Genomic DNA, 17573 nt, shown 5'->3' with positions numbered 1-17573 from the left:
TGATCCTCTCCTACCTACCTCACTGTGGGTGGGGATCCATTGGAAAGTGTCACTAGGAGTAGTGCATAATATGCGGTGTCCTATCACGTTTACTCAGAGCAGATTATGACATAATAGAATAGCTGAAATAGTCTATTTTATTTGTATCTTTTTATTTTGAAATTGTTAAGAGCAGCAATTACTTAGCTCAGACTGAAGCATCTTATCTAATGTTTGAGATCTAAGTGTCTCCTCTTTGTGTGCGAGGAGACAATTTAACACACTGTGACAAACAGGAGATGCTTTTGTTTTGCAACAAAATATTTTTGCCAAGAACTTTCATCTCACTTGTTTTGATTTCCAGAAACAAACTGGTTTAGTCTGAAGGGGATTTTCTGACAGAAATGGTTTCAATTAAATTTCCCCACCATCTCGATTCCTGGGCTCTATCCCTTTCTCTGGGTTTTTTTTTTTTGTCCATTAGAACAGGAGTCAGGACTGTTGGCTTCTCTTTCTGGCTCTGCCACCACCTTGCTGTGTAGGCCCTTGGGAAGGTCACGTCCCTTCTTTGTACTTCAGGCTTCTCCCCATCTGTCCAATGAGAACAGGGACAGTTCTCGAACTCTGGGCAGTCATTTTCAGCCGGGCCCCAGCAGGGATAACTAAAAATTTATATAGATATATATATGTATATATAAAAAAGACTTTCATTCCTTAGGAACCGGTTCCCTATAAAAAGTTCTGATTTAAGGGATGTGCCACAGTATGTATTTTTTGTACCAATAGCGTTACCATGCGTCCGTATTTTCCCAGGAGGAATTTTTAAATTTTAAAAATTCCTCCCAGACAGTGATTTAAGAACCAAAAAGCCTGACATGTCCAGGAAAATACGGGTGTATGTTAACCCTACCTAAAGTTCTTTTTTAAAAAGATGGGCCTGAACTAGAAACGAATTCCGTTTTACATGTGTGGGTCCCTGCCACTCCCTGGGGGTGTGCTAGTGTGACCAGATGTCCTGATTTTATAGGGACAGTCCCAATTTTTGGGACTTTTTCTTATATAGGATCCTAATAACCCCCACCCCCGTCCCGATTTTTCACACTTGCTGTCTGGTCACCCTACGGTGTACACATGTGTGGGTTCCAGCTGCTCCCTGCCCCCCTCATTGAAGCAGGTGTGCAGGGTTACTGCCCTGGGAACTGCAGGGCATCAGTGGACATGGGGCTGGCTGGAGGCAGGGCAGGAGCTGACTGGAGGTAGGGTCTGGCTGCAGGCAGGGCAAGGGGTTCAGGGCTGGCTGGAGATGGGGTGTGTGGGACTGGCTGGCTTCAGGCAGGGGGGTGCAGCAGGGGTTGGCTGGAGACAGGGCAGGAGGTGTGGGGCTGGTTGCAGGCAGGGCAGGAGGTGCAGGGCCAGTGGTGTAGGGCTGGTGCGAGCAGGGGGGTGTGGGGAGCTGGCTGGCTTCAGGCAGGGCCGCAGGGGGTACGACAGGGGTTGGCTGGAGACAGGGTGCAGGGCTGGCTGCAAGGGGTGCAGGGCTGGCTGCAGGGGGTGTGGGGCTGGTGCAGGCAGGGTGTGCAGCAGGGGCTGGCTGTGGGCAGGGGGTGTGGGGCTGGCTGGAGGCAGGGGCTGGTACAGGCAGGGCAGGGGGTGTGGGGCTGGCTGGAGATGGGCTGGCTGTGGGCAGGGGGTGTGGGGCTGGCTGGAGGCAGGGGCTGGTGCAGGCAGGGCAGGGCGTGAGGGCAGTGGGTGAGGGGCTGGTGCAGGCAGGGCAGGGGGTGCAGGGCTGGCTGGAGATGGGCTTGCTGTGGGCAGGAGGTGTGGGGCGGGCTGGTGCAGGCAGGGCAGGGGGTGAGGGGCTGGAGGCAGGGCAGGGGGTGCAGGGCTGGCTGGTGTGGGGCTGGCTGTGGGCAGGAGGTGTGGGGCTGGCTGGAGGCAGGAACTGGTGCAGGCAGGGCAGGGGGTGCGGGTACAGGGGGTACAGCCCACCCTGTATGGTAAGTGCCCCCTCCCCCCTCAGGGCAGGGGGTGTGGGGCTGGCTGGAGGCAGGGGCTGGTACAGGCAGGGCAGGGGGTGTGGGGCTGGCTGGAGATGGGCTGGCTGTGGGCAGGGGGTGTGGGGCTGGCTGGAGGCAGGGGCTGGTGCAGGCAGGGCAGGGCGTGAGGGCAGTGGGTGAGGGGCTGGTGCAGGCAGGGCAGGGGGTGCAGGGCTGGCTGGAGATGGGCTTGCTGTGGGCAGGAGGTGTGGGGCGGGCTGGTGCAGGCAGGGCAGGGGGTGAGGGGCTGGAGGCAGGGCAGGGGGTGCAGGGCTGGCTGGTGTGGGGCTGGCTGTGGGCAGGAGGTGTGGGGCTGGCTGGAGGCAGGGACTGGTGCAGGCAGGGCAGGGGGTGCGGGTACAGGGGGTACAGCCCACCCTGTATGGTAAGTGCCCCCTCCCCCCTCAGCACTGGGGTAGCAGCAGCAGCCCGGGGCTTGGGGGCTATTTAAATGGCCTGGGGCTCCCCTGCTTCCACTGCCCCGGCCCTGTAAATAGCTGAGGGAGCCCTGGGGAAGCTGCGGGGCTCTGGGGGCTATTTAAAGGGCCGGGGCGGTAGAAGCAATGGGAACCCTGGACTTTTTAAATAGCCCCCAGCACCCAAAACCGCCCTACCCCAGCCCCTGCTGGGAGCCCCAGGCCCTTTAAATTGCCCCCTGAGGAAGCCGGGCCACCCTGGTACAGCGCACCAGACCTTGCCAGTACGCAGTACCAGGGCTTGGGCATGGGGCCCTCTTAGGGGTGGGGCCCGATTAAGGGGAATCAGGAGAATCGGCCTAAAGCTGGCCCTGTGTGGGGGTGCGGGGGTGGGGCAGGACTTGGTCCCATTCTGGGCACCACCAAAAATTATACAAACCTGCCGCCCCTGTCCAGCCCAACCTTCTGCTGATGCACCTCAGCCCACATCCGTGCAGGGTTTGAAGCTTCCATTGCTTAAATTCCAGGACACGGAGGGATTTCAGCTCCCCTTTGCCCAGAGGGAACCTTCACCCCACTCCCAGCCAGGTTCTTGTCCATGGGATCACTGCAGGGGGGCTGGGTCCCTCGGTGTCTTTTCTCTCTCTGTGACAGGCCAGGGTGCAATAACTGGGGCATCTGAACACCCAGGACCTTCTGTGGGGCTGCCATTCCCCTTCCCCTTCTGTGGTCTCGTCTGTCATTGACTCCAGCCTTTTTTCTATCCATCGTCAGTGTTGGTGAAAACCAGTGTCAATGAAGCTTTTCTGTAGTAGGCCTGAAACTTTAATCGACCTAACAGGAACAAGGGACGTACATCTACCTATGTCAGCTAATTGCTTATTAGCTTGTTTGGATAGCTTATCAGCCATTTTGGCTCCTCAAGTGTATGCAGCTGTTTTTCCATGTATGCATCCAAAGTATCTAGTACAAAGGGTCAACGGATGTATCTTGTGTCCCCGTCAGAATGACAAATGTATCCTCAACAGATGTATCTTGTTTCCCCCACAAAATGATATATGTATCCTGCGTACCCAATTATCCCCTAATAGATACATGTACAGGTTCTACAGGTCAACCAAATGACGTAGACGAACGTAGGCTAAGTTGTTTGTTACTGATTATAAGAAGGCCCGTTCGGGCTTGTGGGGTGTGTCTCTTTCTCTGGCACTAGCCGAGATGAGGGCACCCGCTCAGCTGACCGATCAATAAAGGGTGTGGTACTCGTCTCTCTGATCCTCCGTGCCTCCTTGGGGTAATTAGGTAACCTCCAGGGGGAAACGAGCCCTTTTGGCTAACAGTCAGAACCATCCCAAGCCAGCTGCACTCGCCTCAAAAAGACAGTGTCCCCTGCTGGGTGTACATCACTGACCTCCCTCCTCTCTGAGCACTGACTGCCCCTCTGTTTCCTTGCCTCTCAGTCTGTGCAGATGGGACCTTTCCCTCCAGTGCTGGAGGATTCGCCCTTCTCATCTACCCTTGTCCCAAGCAGCACAGCGGGTGGGAATCTTACATGTACCGAGGTGACTTAGGAGCAGAAACCGCCCCCGACCTTCCATGCAATTGGCACTTGCCCCTCACTGAGCAGGATTGAAACTCCTGCAGGGAGACTGCTGGGCCACATCCCCTCTGGGCGTGAGCAAAGCAGCAGGGTGAAAAAATCAACCTGGAGATGGTGGGGATTGAACCCAGGATCTCATACGTGCAAAGCATGTGCTCTACCACTGAGCTACATCCCCGGAGAGTCTTTACTTGTTACGGGTTACACCAGGGGTAGGCAACCTATGGCACGTGTGCCGAAGGTGGCACATGAGCTGATTTTCAGTGGCACTCACACTGCCCAGGTCCTGGCCACCAGTCTTGGGGGCTCTGCATTTTAATTTAATTTTAAATGAAGCTTCTTAAACATTTTAAAAAACCTTATTTACTTTACATACAACAATAGTTGGTTATATATTATAGACTTATAGAAAGAGACCTTCTAAAAACATTAAAATGTATGACTGGCATGCGGAACCTTGAATTGGAATGAATAAATGAAGACTCGGCACAGCACTTCTGAAAGGTTGCTGACCCCTGGGTTACACTCAGAGCCCTCTTGTTTCCAGAGCATCCAGTGGCCTAAGAGCAGCATGGGGAACACATTCCCTACTCTGAGGGCCAAACCTGCTGTCCTGGAGATTGCTGGTTCTTAGGGTCACTTTGCAGCAGGGCCAGATTTGATGTGTGGGGCAGAGAGAGTGGGTGCCCTGGACTCAGGGTGCAGAGATACAATCAGGCCTCTCCCCTGCATTGGGTGAGGGGTGCTGCCACCCCCTACTGGAAGGTAATGGGAAGGGAGGGGCGCTGTGAGTCACTCAACACCTGACCCCGGTGGCAGAAGTGCTGTGGGGAGCTCCAGGTGTGTCTAGGATCTGCTTTTTCCACCTGCCTGTGAAGTCCAGCTTTCCCCAGCACATTCACTGCGGTGCAATTGGGTCACTGTTTCCATGGCTGAACAGCAAAGAATCACTCCCAGTTTCCCTTCTATCAGCAGCAGGATTAGCCTGTGTCAGTGATTAATGAGGTGGATCTAGTTGTAGATTGTTATTCATTCCCCACCTTGACAATTCACACCGTCCCTTTCCCATGCAGATTCCCAGCAGCTCAGTGATCCTGGTAGCAGGGGTTGGGGCCTGAGATTTTCAGGGTCCTTTTTCCCCTCCACCTGCAGTGAACTCAGCTTTTCCCCCATCCCAGACAATCCATGAAATAACAACAGGGGCATAAAGAAAGAGGGGAGGGAACATCTCACGGCCAGGGCTGGATGTGCCCAGGGCCCCCTGCTTGTCCATTGTTTCCATGGAATTTGGCCCCCTGCTTTGCACAAGGGACAGAGAAAGATCTTGCTGTTCCTGTGTCTGTGCAAAGAAAATTGTGCTTCCCTAGGAAAGAGAGGCGGGAAATGGCCCCATGGAGGGCCAATTTTCTCGGAAGTAAGAGCAAAGGACTCAGGCTGAGAACTGATTTAACCCCACTCATCTGGGATTTAACAAAGTCTCTTCCATGGAGCAGGGCCAGTTCCAGTGTTTTTGCCACCCCAAGTGGAAAAAAAAATAAAAAAGCTGCAGTTCTACCTCTGCTGCTTTTGGCCTCAAGTCCTTCGCTCTGAGAGGGATGAATTGCTGCTGAAGCCTCCCCTTTCCATTGACTGCCCCAGGGACCTGCTTGCTGCGCTGGTGCCTGGAACCAGCCCTGCCATGGAGACACTGGGAAGAAAGGGGAATCAGGAAAATACCATGGATTTGTTTATGTTGTAAGTGAAAAACTGAAGCAGTTTTGGTTTAAAGTCACTTTTCCCTGACTGGGAATTGAACCCAGCCGTGGCAGTGAAAATGCCAAATCTTAACCACTAGACCACCAGGGAGGTGATAATGTTATTTTTCTTCTCATTTATGTTACACTTTCTTAGGCTACTTTCTATCCACTTTCTGAAGTTGCTCATTGTCCATTCCCTGAGGGGCTAAGAGCAGAAAGCGCAGGAATCCCTGTACTCAGGGTCACAACCTCAGCCCAACCCAAGACACTGAAACAAACACAAATGATGCTTCAGCTTCCTCCAGCAGGATCACAGAGACACACAAAGAAAACCCATCAGGAACAATCGTCCTCTGCCTTCATTTACCCCATCGCAACCCTCTCAGCAGCCCACTCTTGCGGGAAGGACACTGAGCTTGTAGGGATATTAAAGAAGGTTTATATTAGACATGGTTTATATGAAAAATGACTTATTGTTAATTGATGCCTCATAACTAAAGGTTTATGTTAAAAGTAAATTTGTGATTCTAACCTGCAAGCCACCAGCTGTGTCTGTGTGAAGCCTGCTCAAAGAAATACTTTGTATAAAACTTGTTAAACATTAATTATCTCTAAGTAAGCCAAAACAGTAGCTGTTATAGTGTATAGATAGAGACCCCCACCCTCTGTAAGTTTTCATCTCACTTTATCTTTGATTGTTAAAATACAGGGAGTCTCACATAAATTGGTAACACCCCAAAAAGTAAAGAAACAGTGAAATAGATGTGATTAAGATAGAGAATGTATGTGACTGAATGGTTAGGGAGTCACCAGCCTGAAGAATTCAGTGTCGGCTGAAAAAGGTGTCAAGTGGGATCAACCAGATGACCCCCGGAGGGCAAACTGGAATCCACCCACCACACCTCAAAGGAAGGAAAAACAAAGCATCTGACAACATGGAGCCAGCCACCTGCTGATTAATTTAGCAACAGCAGAATGGAGCAACTCCTATGAACTAACATAGGGAAAAATCCCTATAAAACTGGACTCTAAAGAATAAGGACTTTGAGTCTATGGTTCTGATACCAACCTCCAGGAGCATCATAGAATCATAGAATCATAGAATTCAAGATCAGAAGGGACCATTATGATCATCTAGTCTGACCTCCTGCAAGATGCAGGCCACATTAGCCGATCTACCCACTCTTTTAGCAAGCGACCCCTGCCCCATGCTTCGGAGGAAGGCGAAAAACCTCCAGGGACACTGCCAATCTGCCCTGGAGGAAAATTCCTTCCCGACCCCAAATATGGCGGTCAGCTGAACCCCGAGCATGCGGGCAAGACTCTCCAGCCATACCCTCTGAAAGAGGTTAAGAATATCATATCATTGACCCAATTTGACCCAATTAAGTACCAGTTTGGCACTTAATTGACCTATTGACTAAGCCCGTTATCCTATTATACCATCTCCTCCATAAACTTATCTAGCTTAATCTTAAAGTCATGGAGGTCCTTCGCCCCTACTGTTTCCCTCGGTAGGCTGTTCCAGTATTGCACTCCCCTGATAGTTAGAAACCTTCGTCTAATTTCAAGCCTAAATTTCCTGACTGACAATTTATATCCGTTTGTCCTCGTGTCTACATTAGCACTGAGCTGAAATAATTCCTCTCCTTCCCTGGTATTTATCCCTCTGATATATTTAAAGAGTGCAATCATATCTCCCCTTATCCTTCTTTTGGTTAAGGAAAACAAACCGAGCTCCTCAAGTCTCCTGTCATACGACAGGCCTTCCATTCCTCGGATCATTCTAGTGGCCCTTCTTTGTACCCGTTCCAGTTTTAACTCATCCTTCTTAAACATGGGAGACCAAAACTGCACACAATACTCCAAATGAGGTCTCACCAACGCCTTATATAACGGGACTAGCACTTCCTTATCCCTACTAGAAATACCCCGCCTAATGCAACCCAAGACCGCATTAGCTTTTTTAACGGCCACATCACATTGCCTACTCATAGTCATCCTACGATCAACCAGGACTCCCAGGTCCTTCTCCTCCTCCGTTACTTCCAACTGGTGCGTCCCCAGCTTATAACTAAAATTCTTGTTAGTCATCCCTAAATGCATAACCTTACACTTCTCACTATTGAATTTCATCCTGTTACTAATACTCCAGTTTACAAGGTCATCCAAATCTCCCTGGAGGATATCCCGATCCTTCTCCGAATTGGCAATACCTCCCAACTTGGTGTCGTCCGCAAACTTTATCAGCCCACTCCTACTCTTGGTTCCCAGGTCAGCAATAAATAGATTGAATAAAATAGGACCCAAAACCGAACCTTGAGGAACCCCACTGGTAACCCCCCTCCAACCCGACAGTTCCCCTTTCAGTACTACCCTCTGCAGTCTCCCCTTTAACCAACTCCTTATCCACCTCTGGATTTTCATTTCGATCCCCATCTTTTCCAATTTAACCAATAATTCCTCATGCGGTACCGTATCAAACGCCTTACTGAAATCCAGATATATTAGATCCACCGCATTTCCCTTGTCTAAAAAATCTGTTACTTTCTCAAAGAAGGAGATCAGATTGGTTTGGCACGATCTACCTTTCGTAAATCCATGCTGTAATCTATCCCAGTTGTCATCGGCCTCCTGCTCCTTAACCACTCTCTCTTTCAAAATTTTTTCCATTACTTTGCATACTACAGATGTTAAACTAACAGGCCTGTAGTTACCCGGGTCACTTTTTTTCCCCTTCTTGAATATAGGAACTACATTAGCTAATCTCCAGTCCAACGGTACAATCCCCGAATTTAGAGATTTATTAAAAATCATCGCTAACGGGCTAGCAATATCACTCGCCAATTCCCTTAATATTCTAGGATGAAGATTATCCGGGCCCCCCGATTTACTTCCGTTAAGCTGTTCAAGTTTGGCCTCCACCTCAGATACCGTAATGTCTACCCCCATATCTTCATTCCCATCGGTCCCTCTATCACTATTCCTTAGCCCTTCTTTAGCCTCATTAAAGACCGTGGCAAAATATTCATTCAGATATTGTGCCATTCCAAGATTATCCCTAATCTCCACTCCGTTTAAAGTTTTAAGCGGTCCCACTTCTTCCTTCTTGGTTTTCTTCCTATTTATATGGCTAAAAAACCTTTTGCTATTGGTTTTAATCCCCTTCGCTAGGTCCATCTCCACCCGTCGCTTTGCCTTTCTCACTGCATCCCTACACCCTCTGACCTCAATAAGGTAGGCTTCTTTGCTGATCCCTCCCATTTTCCACTCCCGGTACGCTTTCTGTTTTTTCTTAATGACCCCTCTAAGACGCTTGGTCATCCAGCTCGGTCTAAAACTGCTACCTACGAGCCGTTTTCCCTTTCTCGGGATACATGCCTCTGACAACTCCTGCAATTTCAACCTGAAGTAACCCCAGGCGTCATCTACCTTTAGATTCCTAAATATGTTGGTCCAGTCCACTTCCCTAACTAGTCGTCTTAATTTAGTAAAGTTAGCCCTTTTGAAATCGTAAACCCTAGTCTCAGATGCAATATTGATTATCCTCTCATTAATTTTGAAACGAATTAGCTCGTGATCACTCGAGCCAAGGTTGTCCCCTACAACTATTTCCTCAACAAGGTCCTCATTACTCACCAAAATCAGATCTAAAATGGCATCCCCCCTCGTCGGTTCAGCAACCACTTGATGGAGGAATTCATCAGCTATCACGTCTAGGAAAAGCTGAGCCCTATTATTATTACTAGCATTTGTTTCCCAATCTATATCTGGGAAGTTAAAGTCTCCCATGATCAAGCAGTTCCTATTAGTGTTTACCTCCTTAAAAACATTAAAGAGCTCTCTATCCGTCTCCAAGCTAGATCCCGGCGGTCTATAGCACACCCCAATCACTATCCCGGGTGAGGCTCTGGTAGTTTTCTTCCTGAATGTGACCATTGCCCACACAGACTCCGTATTAACCATTGCATTGCTAGTTATTTCATTACATTTCACCTCATTATTGATATACAATGCTACTCCCCCACCTTTACCTTTGCATCGGTCTTTTCTAAACAGCACATACCCTTCCATACCTGTACTCCAGTCATGGCTATCGTTCCACCATGTTTCGGTTATTCCTACGATATCCGGTTTCAATTCTCGGACCAGGAGCTCCAGTTCCTCCATTTTATTACCTAAGCTTCTCGCATTGGTGAACAAACATCCTACCTTTTGCTGTTGGGCTCCTCTCACTCTTCTCAGCCCGCTCGGTAGGGACACAGTACTACCAGTATGACCTGTCGATCTAGTATCTGTCCCCCCCCTCTTCCTTACACCTAACTGTCCCCCTCTGGCTATATCTGTTGTTATCTTCTTGTTCTCACTCCCAATGTATAAATTTGGCGTGGAGTGCACCAGGGCCTCTCCCAACCGTCTCCCCCCAGTGTCTAGTTTAAAGCTCTTTTAATCAGATGAGCCAGCCTCCCTCCTAGAAGTCTACTTCCTTCCCTACTTAGGTGGAGCCCATCCCGTGAGAACAGTTGTCTGTCCCCAAAAGCCTCCCAGTGCCCATACATCCCAAAGCCCTCCTTGTAACACCACTCTCTCAGCCAACTATTAATCGTCAGGATTCTCTCACCCCTTTGGCGCCCTTCCCTAGGAACAGGTAGGATCCCACTGAAGATCACCTGAGCCTCAATTTCCTTAAGCGTCTTACCCAACCTGGCATAGTCTCCCTTGATCCTGTCTAGCGAGAATCTAGCAGTATCATTCGTTCCCACATGAAGGATGACCAAAGGGTTCTTACCTGCTCCTCTTAGGATCCTTTTCAACCTCAGGTCCACATCCCGTATTTTAGCGCCCGGTAGACAGCACACCCTTCTGTTCTCCGGATCGGCCCTGGTCACAGGCCTGTCCAACCTTCTCAGTATGGAGTCCCCAATCACGTAGACCTGCCTTTGCCTGGGGACAGTGCGGTCCTCTAACCTATCCCCCGTTCCCCCTGGTTGCAAGCTCCTTCCATTCCTATCTTCCCTTGTGGTTCCCCTTAAGCCATCCTGTAATCTCCCCTGACCCAAACTTGGTGTTGCCTCCATAGACTCCTCCCCTCTATCTATGGGACTGGCCGCTCGTCTCTTTTTCCTTGGCCTCCCACCATCAGCTACCATCTTCTTTACCCCTTCCTCATTCTCCAAACCTTCAAACCTGTTCCTTAGCTCTATTTCCCCCTCACTGGCTCTCCTTTTCCTTGGCCTGCTTCTCACAGTCACATGCTTCCACCGCCCATCCTCCTCGTCTGGTGGTCCCCCCTCACTGGCCTTAGCCCCTGCTCCCACCTGTGCCCCTGGGCGTTCCCCTTCGGTTACTGCCTGCCATTGCTCCATCAGCTGCTCGAACCCCCTTCTATTCTCTATCAGGGTTTCTACCTGCAGCTCTAGGCCCTGGATCTTTTCCTCCAGCAGCTCTATTAGGCGACACTTCATACATACATAGTACTGCTCTGGGTCCCCCGCTAGAACCAGGTACATACCGCAGCTGCTGCATGCTCTCATCCTTGGTGTGTCCTCTGCTGCTTGGCTCATGGCTGCTGCTGTCCCGGCCTTGCTCGGTGCTTGTACCTAGGGTAACACAGGGGACACGGCGCGGCCCCCTTCCACCTCCCCCTGCTAACTCCCACGCAAACTCCCCTGTTAGCAGCTCTGTTTGCTGCCTCCTGTGCCGCTGCTCGCAGCTGTGCCGCTGCCTGGCTGGGCGGCCGCTTTTATAGGCCCCTCATGACCAAGATACCTGGCCAGTAACTTGGCATGAGCAACATCTAGGCTGGTAACTATAACATCTATACAGAACCTGAATGAATGATTGTGTGAATGAATATGTGTGTGTGTATAAGGAATAAGTAGTAATAGAAACAAGTAGAAAAACATTGTTTTTTGTTTTGTTATGGTATTTACAATAAATGTGGCATCTTTGCCATATCCCTCTTAATAAGATCCTGCTGGTTTTTATTATATTGGTACAACAAGCTGATAGGAGCTCTAGCATAGAGACCAAGGGAGGGGTGTTGCACCCTCTCAGTGGGAGCTGATCACATTCTGACTCTGAAGGAGGAGGGAAAGGCGATGGCCACATGATGGAGCCAGTATGTACCACAACATGGTTCTTCTGTGTGGGATTACTCTGAACACTGACTGATCTCCACTCCCTTGGATTTGAAGCGATGTTTACTTTTGCACTTGGGAACCTATAAGGCTGAAGCAATGTTATGGATGGTGACACTACGATTAAAGGGTTATTTAATGTTGTAGAAATTGTTAAAAACACTTAGCTTAAACTGGAACTGCCTGTTATTAAAGGCTGGTTTCCCCACCTCAGTTCCACAAGCTCTGCTAGAAACACCCTGGGTTCTCTCCTGCCTTGGTGGAAACTGGAGGGAATCGTCTCCTGCTGCCCTTGGCTCCAGGCTGGTTTTTCTGGGGAGAGGACGTGGAATTGATTTGTTTGCTGTTGAGAAGGGAGCCGGGCCAGTTCTCAGGGAACGAGAACTCCCAGCATCTTCCCAGCCCAGCCCAGGCTGCTGCCCTGTCCCAGCCTCTGTTCCCCTGGGAGCCCTGCGTGTTTGACTCTAGAGCAGGCCGGGAGCAGCAGCTGAGGCAGAGGACAGCCTGGGCCGGGCAGATAAGAAGGAGTTTAGCCAGGAAAAAAGGTAAAATGGCAGTGGAGTATCACCTTGGACTCGACGGCATTTCTCCATTGGTCTGTCTGCTTTGGGGCAGGGACAATAACACGTCCTGCTGCATTCGTTATTTCAAAGGGCGGTTTAGGATTTTTATTCTCACACACGGTGCACAAAGCAGGACTCAACCTTTGGCGTAAACTAAACAAGCTGCTCACAGATTCTGGCAGCCACAATGAGCATTTGGGTGAGAGCTCAGACCTGCCCCTGTCCCATAGGGAGGGGGTCATCTGTGTGGGGACTGGACCACTGACCTACCTGCTCCTAACTCCCAAACTTTCAGTAACTCTATTGTCAGTGCCTGTGAGTGTTATTTAAACCATAAGAAAAACCACACTGGGCTAGACCAAAGGCCCATCTAGCTCTGAATCTTGTCTTCTGACAGTAGCCAATTGCAGGTGCCCCAACAACCAGGCACCACTGGGAGTTGAACCCAGGATCTCCTGTTTACAAAACAGATGCTTTAAGCCAGCGTGCCTGTGGGTAGCTATAACACACTGTCTGCCCACACCTGACTCCCTGCCATCACCACTGGGGCCTCACAAGTGTTGCTCGTGTTTGGATTGTGTAAAGCAGAGGAGCAGGTGAAGTTTTACTCCTAAGGTGGGTGTGTGATTCTTTGCACAGGTCTATGCTGCAAAATTAGGTCGGTTTAACTACATTACTCAGGGGTGTAAAAAAATTTAACCCCCCCCCCCCAGCAATGCAATTCTATCAACCTAACCCATGTGCAGACAGCACTGTGTCAACAGGAGGGCTTCTTCCATCAACAGAGCTTGGGGAGGGACTTGGTTAGTGAAGACCCAGAGAACAGGTGGCCCATGACTCTTGCATGTCGGGAGGCTGGGCATGAGCGCTGGAAGCTCCCTAGAAGTTAGTCCACTTCTTGCTCGCTCCTCTCCTCCCTCCTCCTTACCTGCTGCTTGTGCCTCTACACCCTCTGCCCAAGGTCTGCCCACCACCCACACCTCTCTGCCCCTCCCCTGAGACCTGCCCTGCTCACCACCCACACCTCTCTGCCCCTCCTGTGACACCCATCCTATCCACCACCCACACCTCTCTGCCCCTCCTGTGACACCCATCCTATCCACCACCCACACCTCTCTGCCCCTCCTGTGACAACCATCCTATCCACCACCCACACATCTCTGTCCCCTCCTGTGACACCCATCCTATCCACCACCCACACCTCTCTGCCCCATCCGTGACACCCATCCTGCCTGCCACCCACACCTCTCTGTCCCCTCCCCTGCCCAGCCCAGCCCACCCCACCACTTGCACCTCCCTGCTCCCCCCCCTGAGACCTGCTGTGCCCACCTCTTTCTTCATGCTGCTGTTGTTATTCCATGAATCATCAGGGATGGAATAAAAAGTTGAGTTTACTCCAGGGTGAGGAAAGAAAAGAGCCACCAACCCCCTGGCAAAGCTCAGTGCCCCAGAGAAAACCTGCCCCCTGCTATCGCAATCACTGATGTGCTGGGGATATGGCGGGAAAGGGACTGTCTGAATTAAGGCAGCCCCAGAGGATGGGGGGAACTGGGGGGGAGCACTGGGGGCTGGCAGGGAAGTGACTCTGCACAAGCGGCCCCTCCTCAGCCCATCTCTGCCCCCCTGTGTCTGTGGCTCCCAGCGCTGCTGGCCCCACTGACATCCCCTCTCCCCCCCCCGGCTCTGGCTCCCCTCAGGAGCGGCCGATCCAGCTCCAGGAGCACACGGGCCCCCTGGGAACGGGACAGGGGTCAAGTGTCCCAGCCAGAGGGGGAAGGGAGCAGCCCAGGAGTTCTCAGACGGGGGGTTACAGCCCCTCGTGGGGGGGGGTGAGGTTATTATGTGGGGGTCACAAACCGCCCAGCTCTGCAGGCAGCAGCAGTGAGGGTGGCAATGGAGCAAAGTCTGCTGTGAAAAGTGATATTGACAAATGTCTTCACACCCCCAGTGTTCAACAGTAACTATTTAAAAACCCCTTTTCTGCTTATAACAATAATTCAATCGACGTGTGTTCTAGGCTGAATTTAAAAGTGGTGAGAAAAGTTAAACTCATTTTAAAGAATTGGGTTATAAATTAAGCATTTCAAATAACATTAAATATGAAAAAATGTGTTTTGAATTGATGTTGGAGGGTCGCACTCGGCACCTTGCTTTGTGCAAGGGGTCACCAGTTCCAAAAGTTTGAGCCCCACTGGGTTACACAGGGAAAGAGCAAAGAGAGACCCTGAAACAGGCCTGCAGGGGAAACCCCCGGGGAGAGGGGTTCCCAGCTCACACATCTTCCCCGCTCCAGTTCCTGCCCCATCCCTGGGCTGTAGCTCCAGTGCCGAGGCCATCACAGATCCCCTCTCTGCCCAGGGGCTTGCACAGGTAGTTCCTTCTGCCAGGCCTCTGCCTCACTGAATAATTGTATAAATTCACTGGTGCTCCTCCCCTCCCCCCTGCTTCTTCCTGTGACCCTTCTGCCAGTTGGAGGTGGCAGCAACATGGGCCAGGTTCAATATCTTGGGGATCCTTTTAAACAACACAACACAGAACCCGCTCGAGCCCCCACCCAGTAACCTGTGACAATCCCACACCACCCCTGGGTGTCTCTAGGGGCAATACTTCCCCTGGCCAGCACCGAGTCTGAGGCCGTGTCTACACTACCAATGCCAACAAGGGGTTCCACTCAACAACGATTCACAGCAGTGCGGCCCGACACACGGTCATTTTCATCCTCTGAGTCAGGAAACCCACAAAAGCCTCTTCTTTTGTACTGGGGCAGGCAAAAATAAGGTGACACTAAATTATTCTGATTGCTAAAAGCAGGTTTAGGGGGTTGTGTATTTTTGAAAAACAAAATCAGTACTGATCCTTCTAACTAGCAGCATGAGATAAAGAAAAGAACCTGGACAAACCTTGTCAGTAACGGCTAATGTCCTAACTGGGAAATCAGCAGCGGTTTGTAGCTGGGGGAGCGAACAGTCTGAATGTGTGTGACCCGACCCCAGCCCCCAGCCCCACATAGCAGCAGGACTTGGCACTCTCTGTGCATTGGTGTGGTGGTGAGTGGTTCACCAAGCGGTGACAATCCAAGGAGGTTCCCTGAGTCAGTTTCACTCCTGAGGAGATTCTGCACCAAAAAATAAAAATTCTGTGCACAATATTTTCAAATTCTGCAAATTTTATTTGCCAATAAATAAATGTGGAGGCTCCAGCATGGTAGAGGGGAGCAGAGGCTCCTGAAAGCACAGAGGTGGGAGATCACCTTGCAGCCCCCTCTCTTCTCCAGGAAAACAGACTTGGTGGTGAGGCTGCACCTCTCTGCCGCCTACTCCAGGAGCCCCAAAAAGACTCCCCAGAACTGCTCATGAGGGGTGCATGACCACTCCTGTGGCTTCCCTATCAGAAAGTCAGATCAGCTGGCCCTGGGTGATTAGAAAGGCCCTGGGGGCTCCTGCCACTACTACTGGCAGCACCGTGGGGCTAAAGCGGATTCCTGCCCACCCTCGCTCTGCACGGCGCACCACTCCCAGAAGCACCTGGCACGTCCCTGTGGGGTGTGTCTCTCACACGCTTCCCCTGCCCCAAGCACCAACTCTGCCATTGGAACTGCAGCAATGGGAGCTACAGGGGTGGTGCCTGTGGGCAGTGGCCCCAGGAGATCCCCCCCGGCCTCCTCCATGTAGAAGTTGCTGCCAGATGTGGGTGCGGGTCACTTTCAGGAGCTTCCCAAGTTAAGGTGCTACACCCCAACACTCTGCCCCAGCCCAGATCCTGCACACACCCGAACTCCCTCCCTGAGTCTGCCACTGCCCCCCCACACCCCAACCCCTGCCCCAGCCCAGAGCCTGCACCTCATGCACCCAAATTCCCTCCCAGAGCATGCACCCCCTCCTGCATCCAAACTGCCTCCCCTGCCCTGCCCATCCCAGAACCGGCACCTCATGTACCCAAACTCCCTCCCAGAGCCTTAGGCAGAGATGCGGGGGGCGGGGAGGGGAAGGGGCAGGACTTGGACCCGTTCTGGGCATCACCAAAAGTTATATAAACCTGGCAACCCTGAGCTGGAGCCCTAGTCACTGCCCAGCTCTCGCCTTCCAGGAGGGAACTCTGTGGGGCAGGGCTCTGCTGGGGCTTTCTTCCTTCCTTTAATCACCGTGGAAGGGTGAACAGGGAGAGAATTTGTTCTTCTTTTCTGAACACACGCAGGCAGCTGGATTATTTCCAGGGCTGTAATAAAAACCAAACTAGCAGAGGATGGTTTCAATCCGTCAACCTCTGGGTTATGGGCCCAGCACGCTCCCGCTGTGCCACTCTGCTGTGGGGGGAAGGGGGCTTCCTGCAGGATGTAGTCACAGTGCAGCTCCCGAGCTGTGCCCTGGCGAGCTGTGCCCAGGGGATTTAGACGCTTTAGCGGCAGGTGATTGACACGTGCTGGGTCCCAGCCCCAGCGCTGAACTGACCCGCGCTCGCTGCTTTCTCCGCCGGGGGCTCCTTGGTCCGATGGTTCAGCAGCACCAGCCCCGCCCCCGCTTTTCCCCTGGGGAGACCCGGCCCCTCTCCTGCCCCCTCCGGGCTGAGGCGGGTCCCGCTACCCCGCGGGTCCCAACCCCCCAGCGAGGGGCCGGGGGCGGGGCCAGGCCCGGGGAGGAGCCGCCCCTTCCTGCCCCCCCCGTCCCGGTCCCCGCCCCTGTGTGCGGCAGCGGGGCCATGGCCGGGGCCGGGAGCGCGGCGCGGAGGCTGCTCCAGCCCTGCAGCCTGCGGGGCGGCGCGGTGGGGCCGGGGGCAGCGCGGGGCGGGGCCCGGGGGCAGGGGCGGCTCTACGTTTTTGGCCGCCCCAAGCAGTCATGCGCGGGAGGCGCCCCGGAGCCGCGGGAGCAGCGGACCTCCCGCGGGCATGACTGCAGAGGGACCGCTGGTCCCGCGTGGCTCGGCTGGACCTCCCGCGGCTGCGGACGGTTCGCGGGTCCGGCGGCTCCGCTTGAGCTGCCGCAGTCATGCCTGCGGGAGGTCCAGCCGAGCCGCGGGACGAGCGCCCCCTCCGCAGTCATGCCTGCGGCAGGTCCAGTCGTCCCGGGGCTCCGGTGGACCTGCCGCAGGCATGACTGCGGCAGGTCC

The 17573-nt window shown here is 52.4% G+C and overlaps 2 non-coding genes across 2 annotated transcripts; both read right to left on the bottom strand.

The window, feature by feature from the left end:
- Positions 1 to 4137: 4137 nt before the first annotated feature.
- On the bottom strand, positions 4138 to 4209 carry TRNAA-UGC. The gene has a single exon. It is a non-coding gene; the product is annotated as a tRNA-Ala (tRNA).
- A 1596-nt stretch (positions 4210 to 5805) lies between these two features.
- TRNAE-UUC lies at positions 5806 to 5876 on the bottom strand. Its single transcript has one exon. It is a non-coding gene; the product is annotated as a tRNA-Glu (tRNA).
- Positions 5877 to 17573: the final 11697 nt, after the last annotated feature.

Source organism: Mauremys mutica, unplaced genomic scaffold, assembly GCF_020497125.1.
Source record: "Mauremys mutica isolate MM-2020 ecotype Southern unplaced genomic scaffold, ASM2049712v1 001522F_np12_obj, whole genome shotgun sequence".
NCBI lineage: Eukaryota > Metazoa > Chordata > Testudines > Geoemydidae > Mauremys > Mauremys mutica.
Note: the sequence above shows the minus strand (reverse complement) of the source record. Positions and strands in the feature narration are given on the sequence as shown.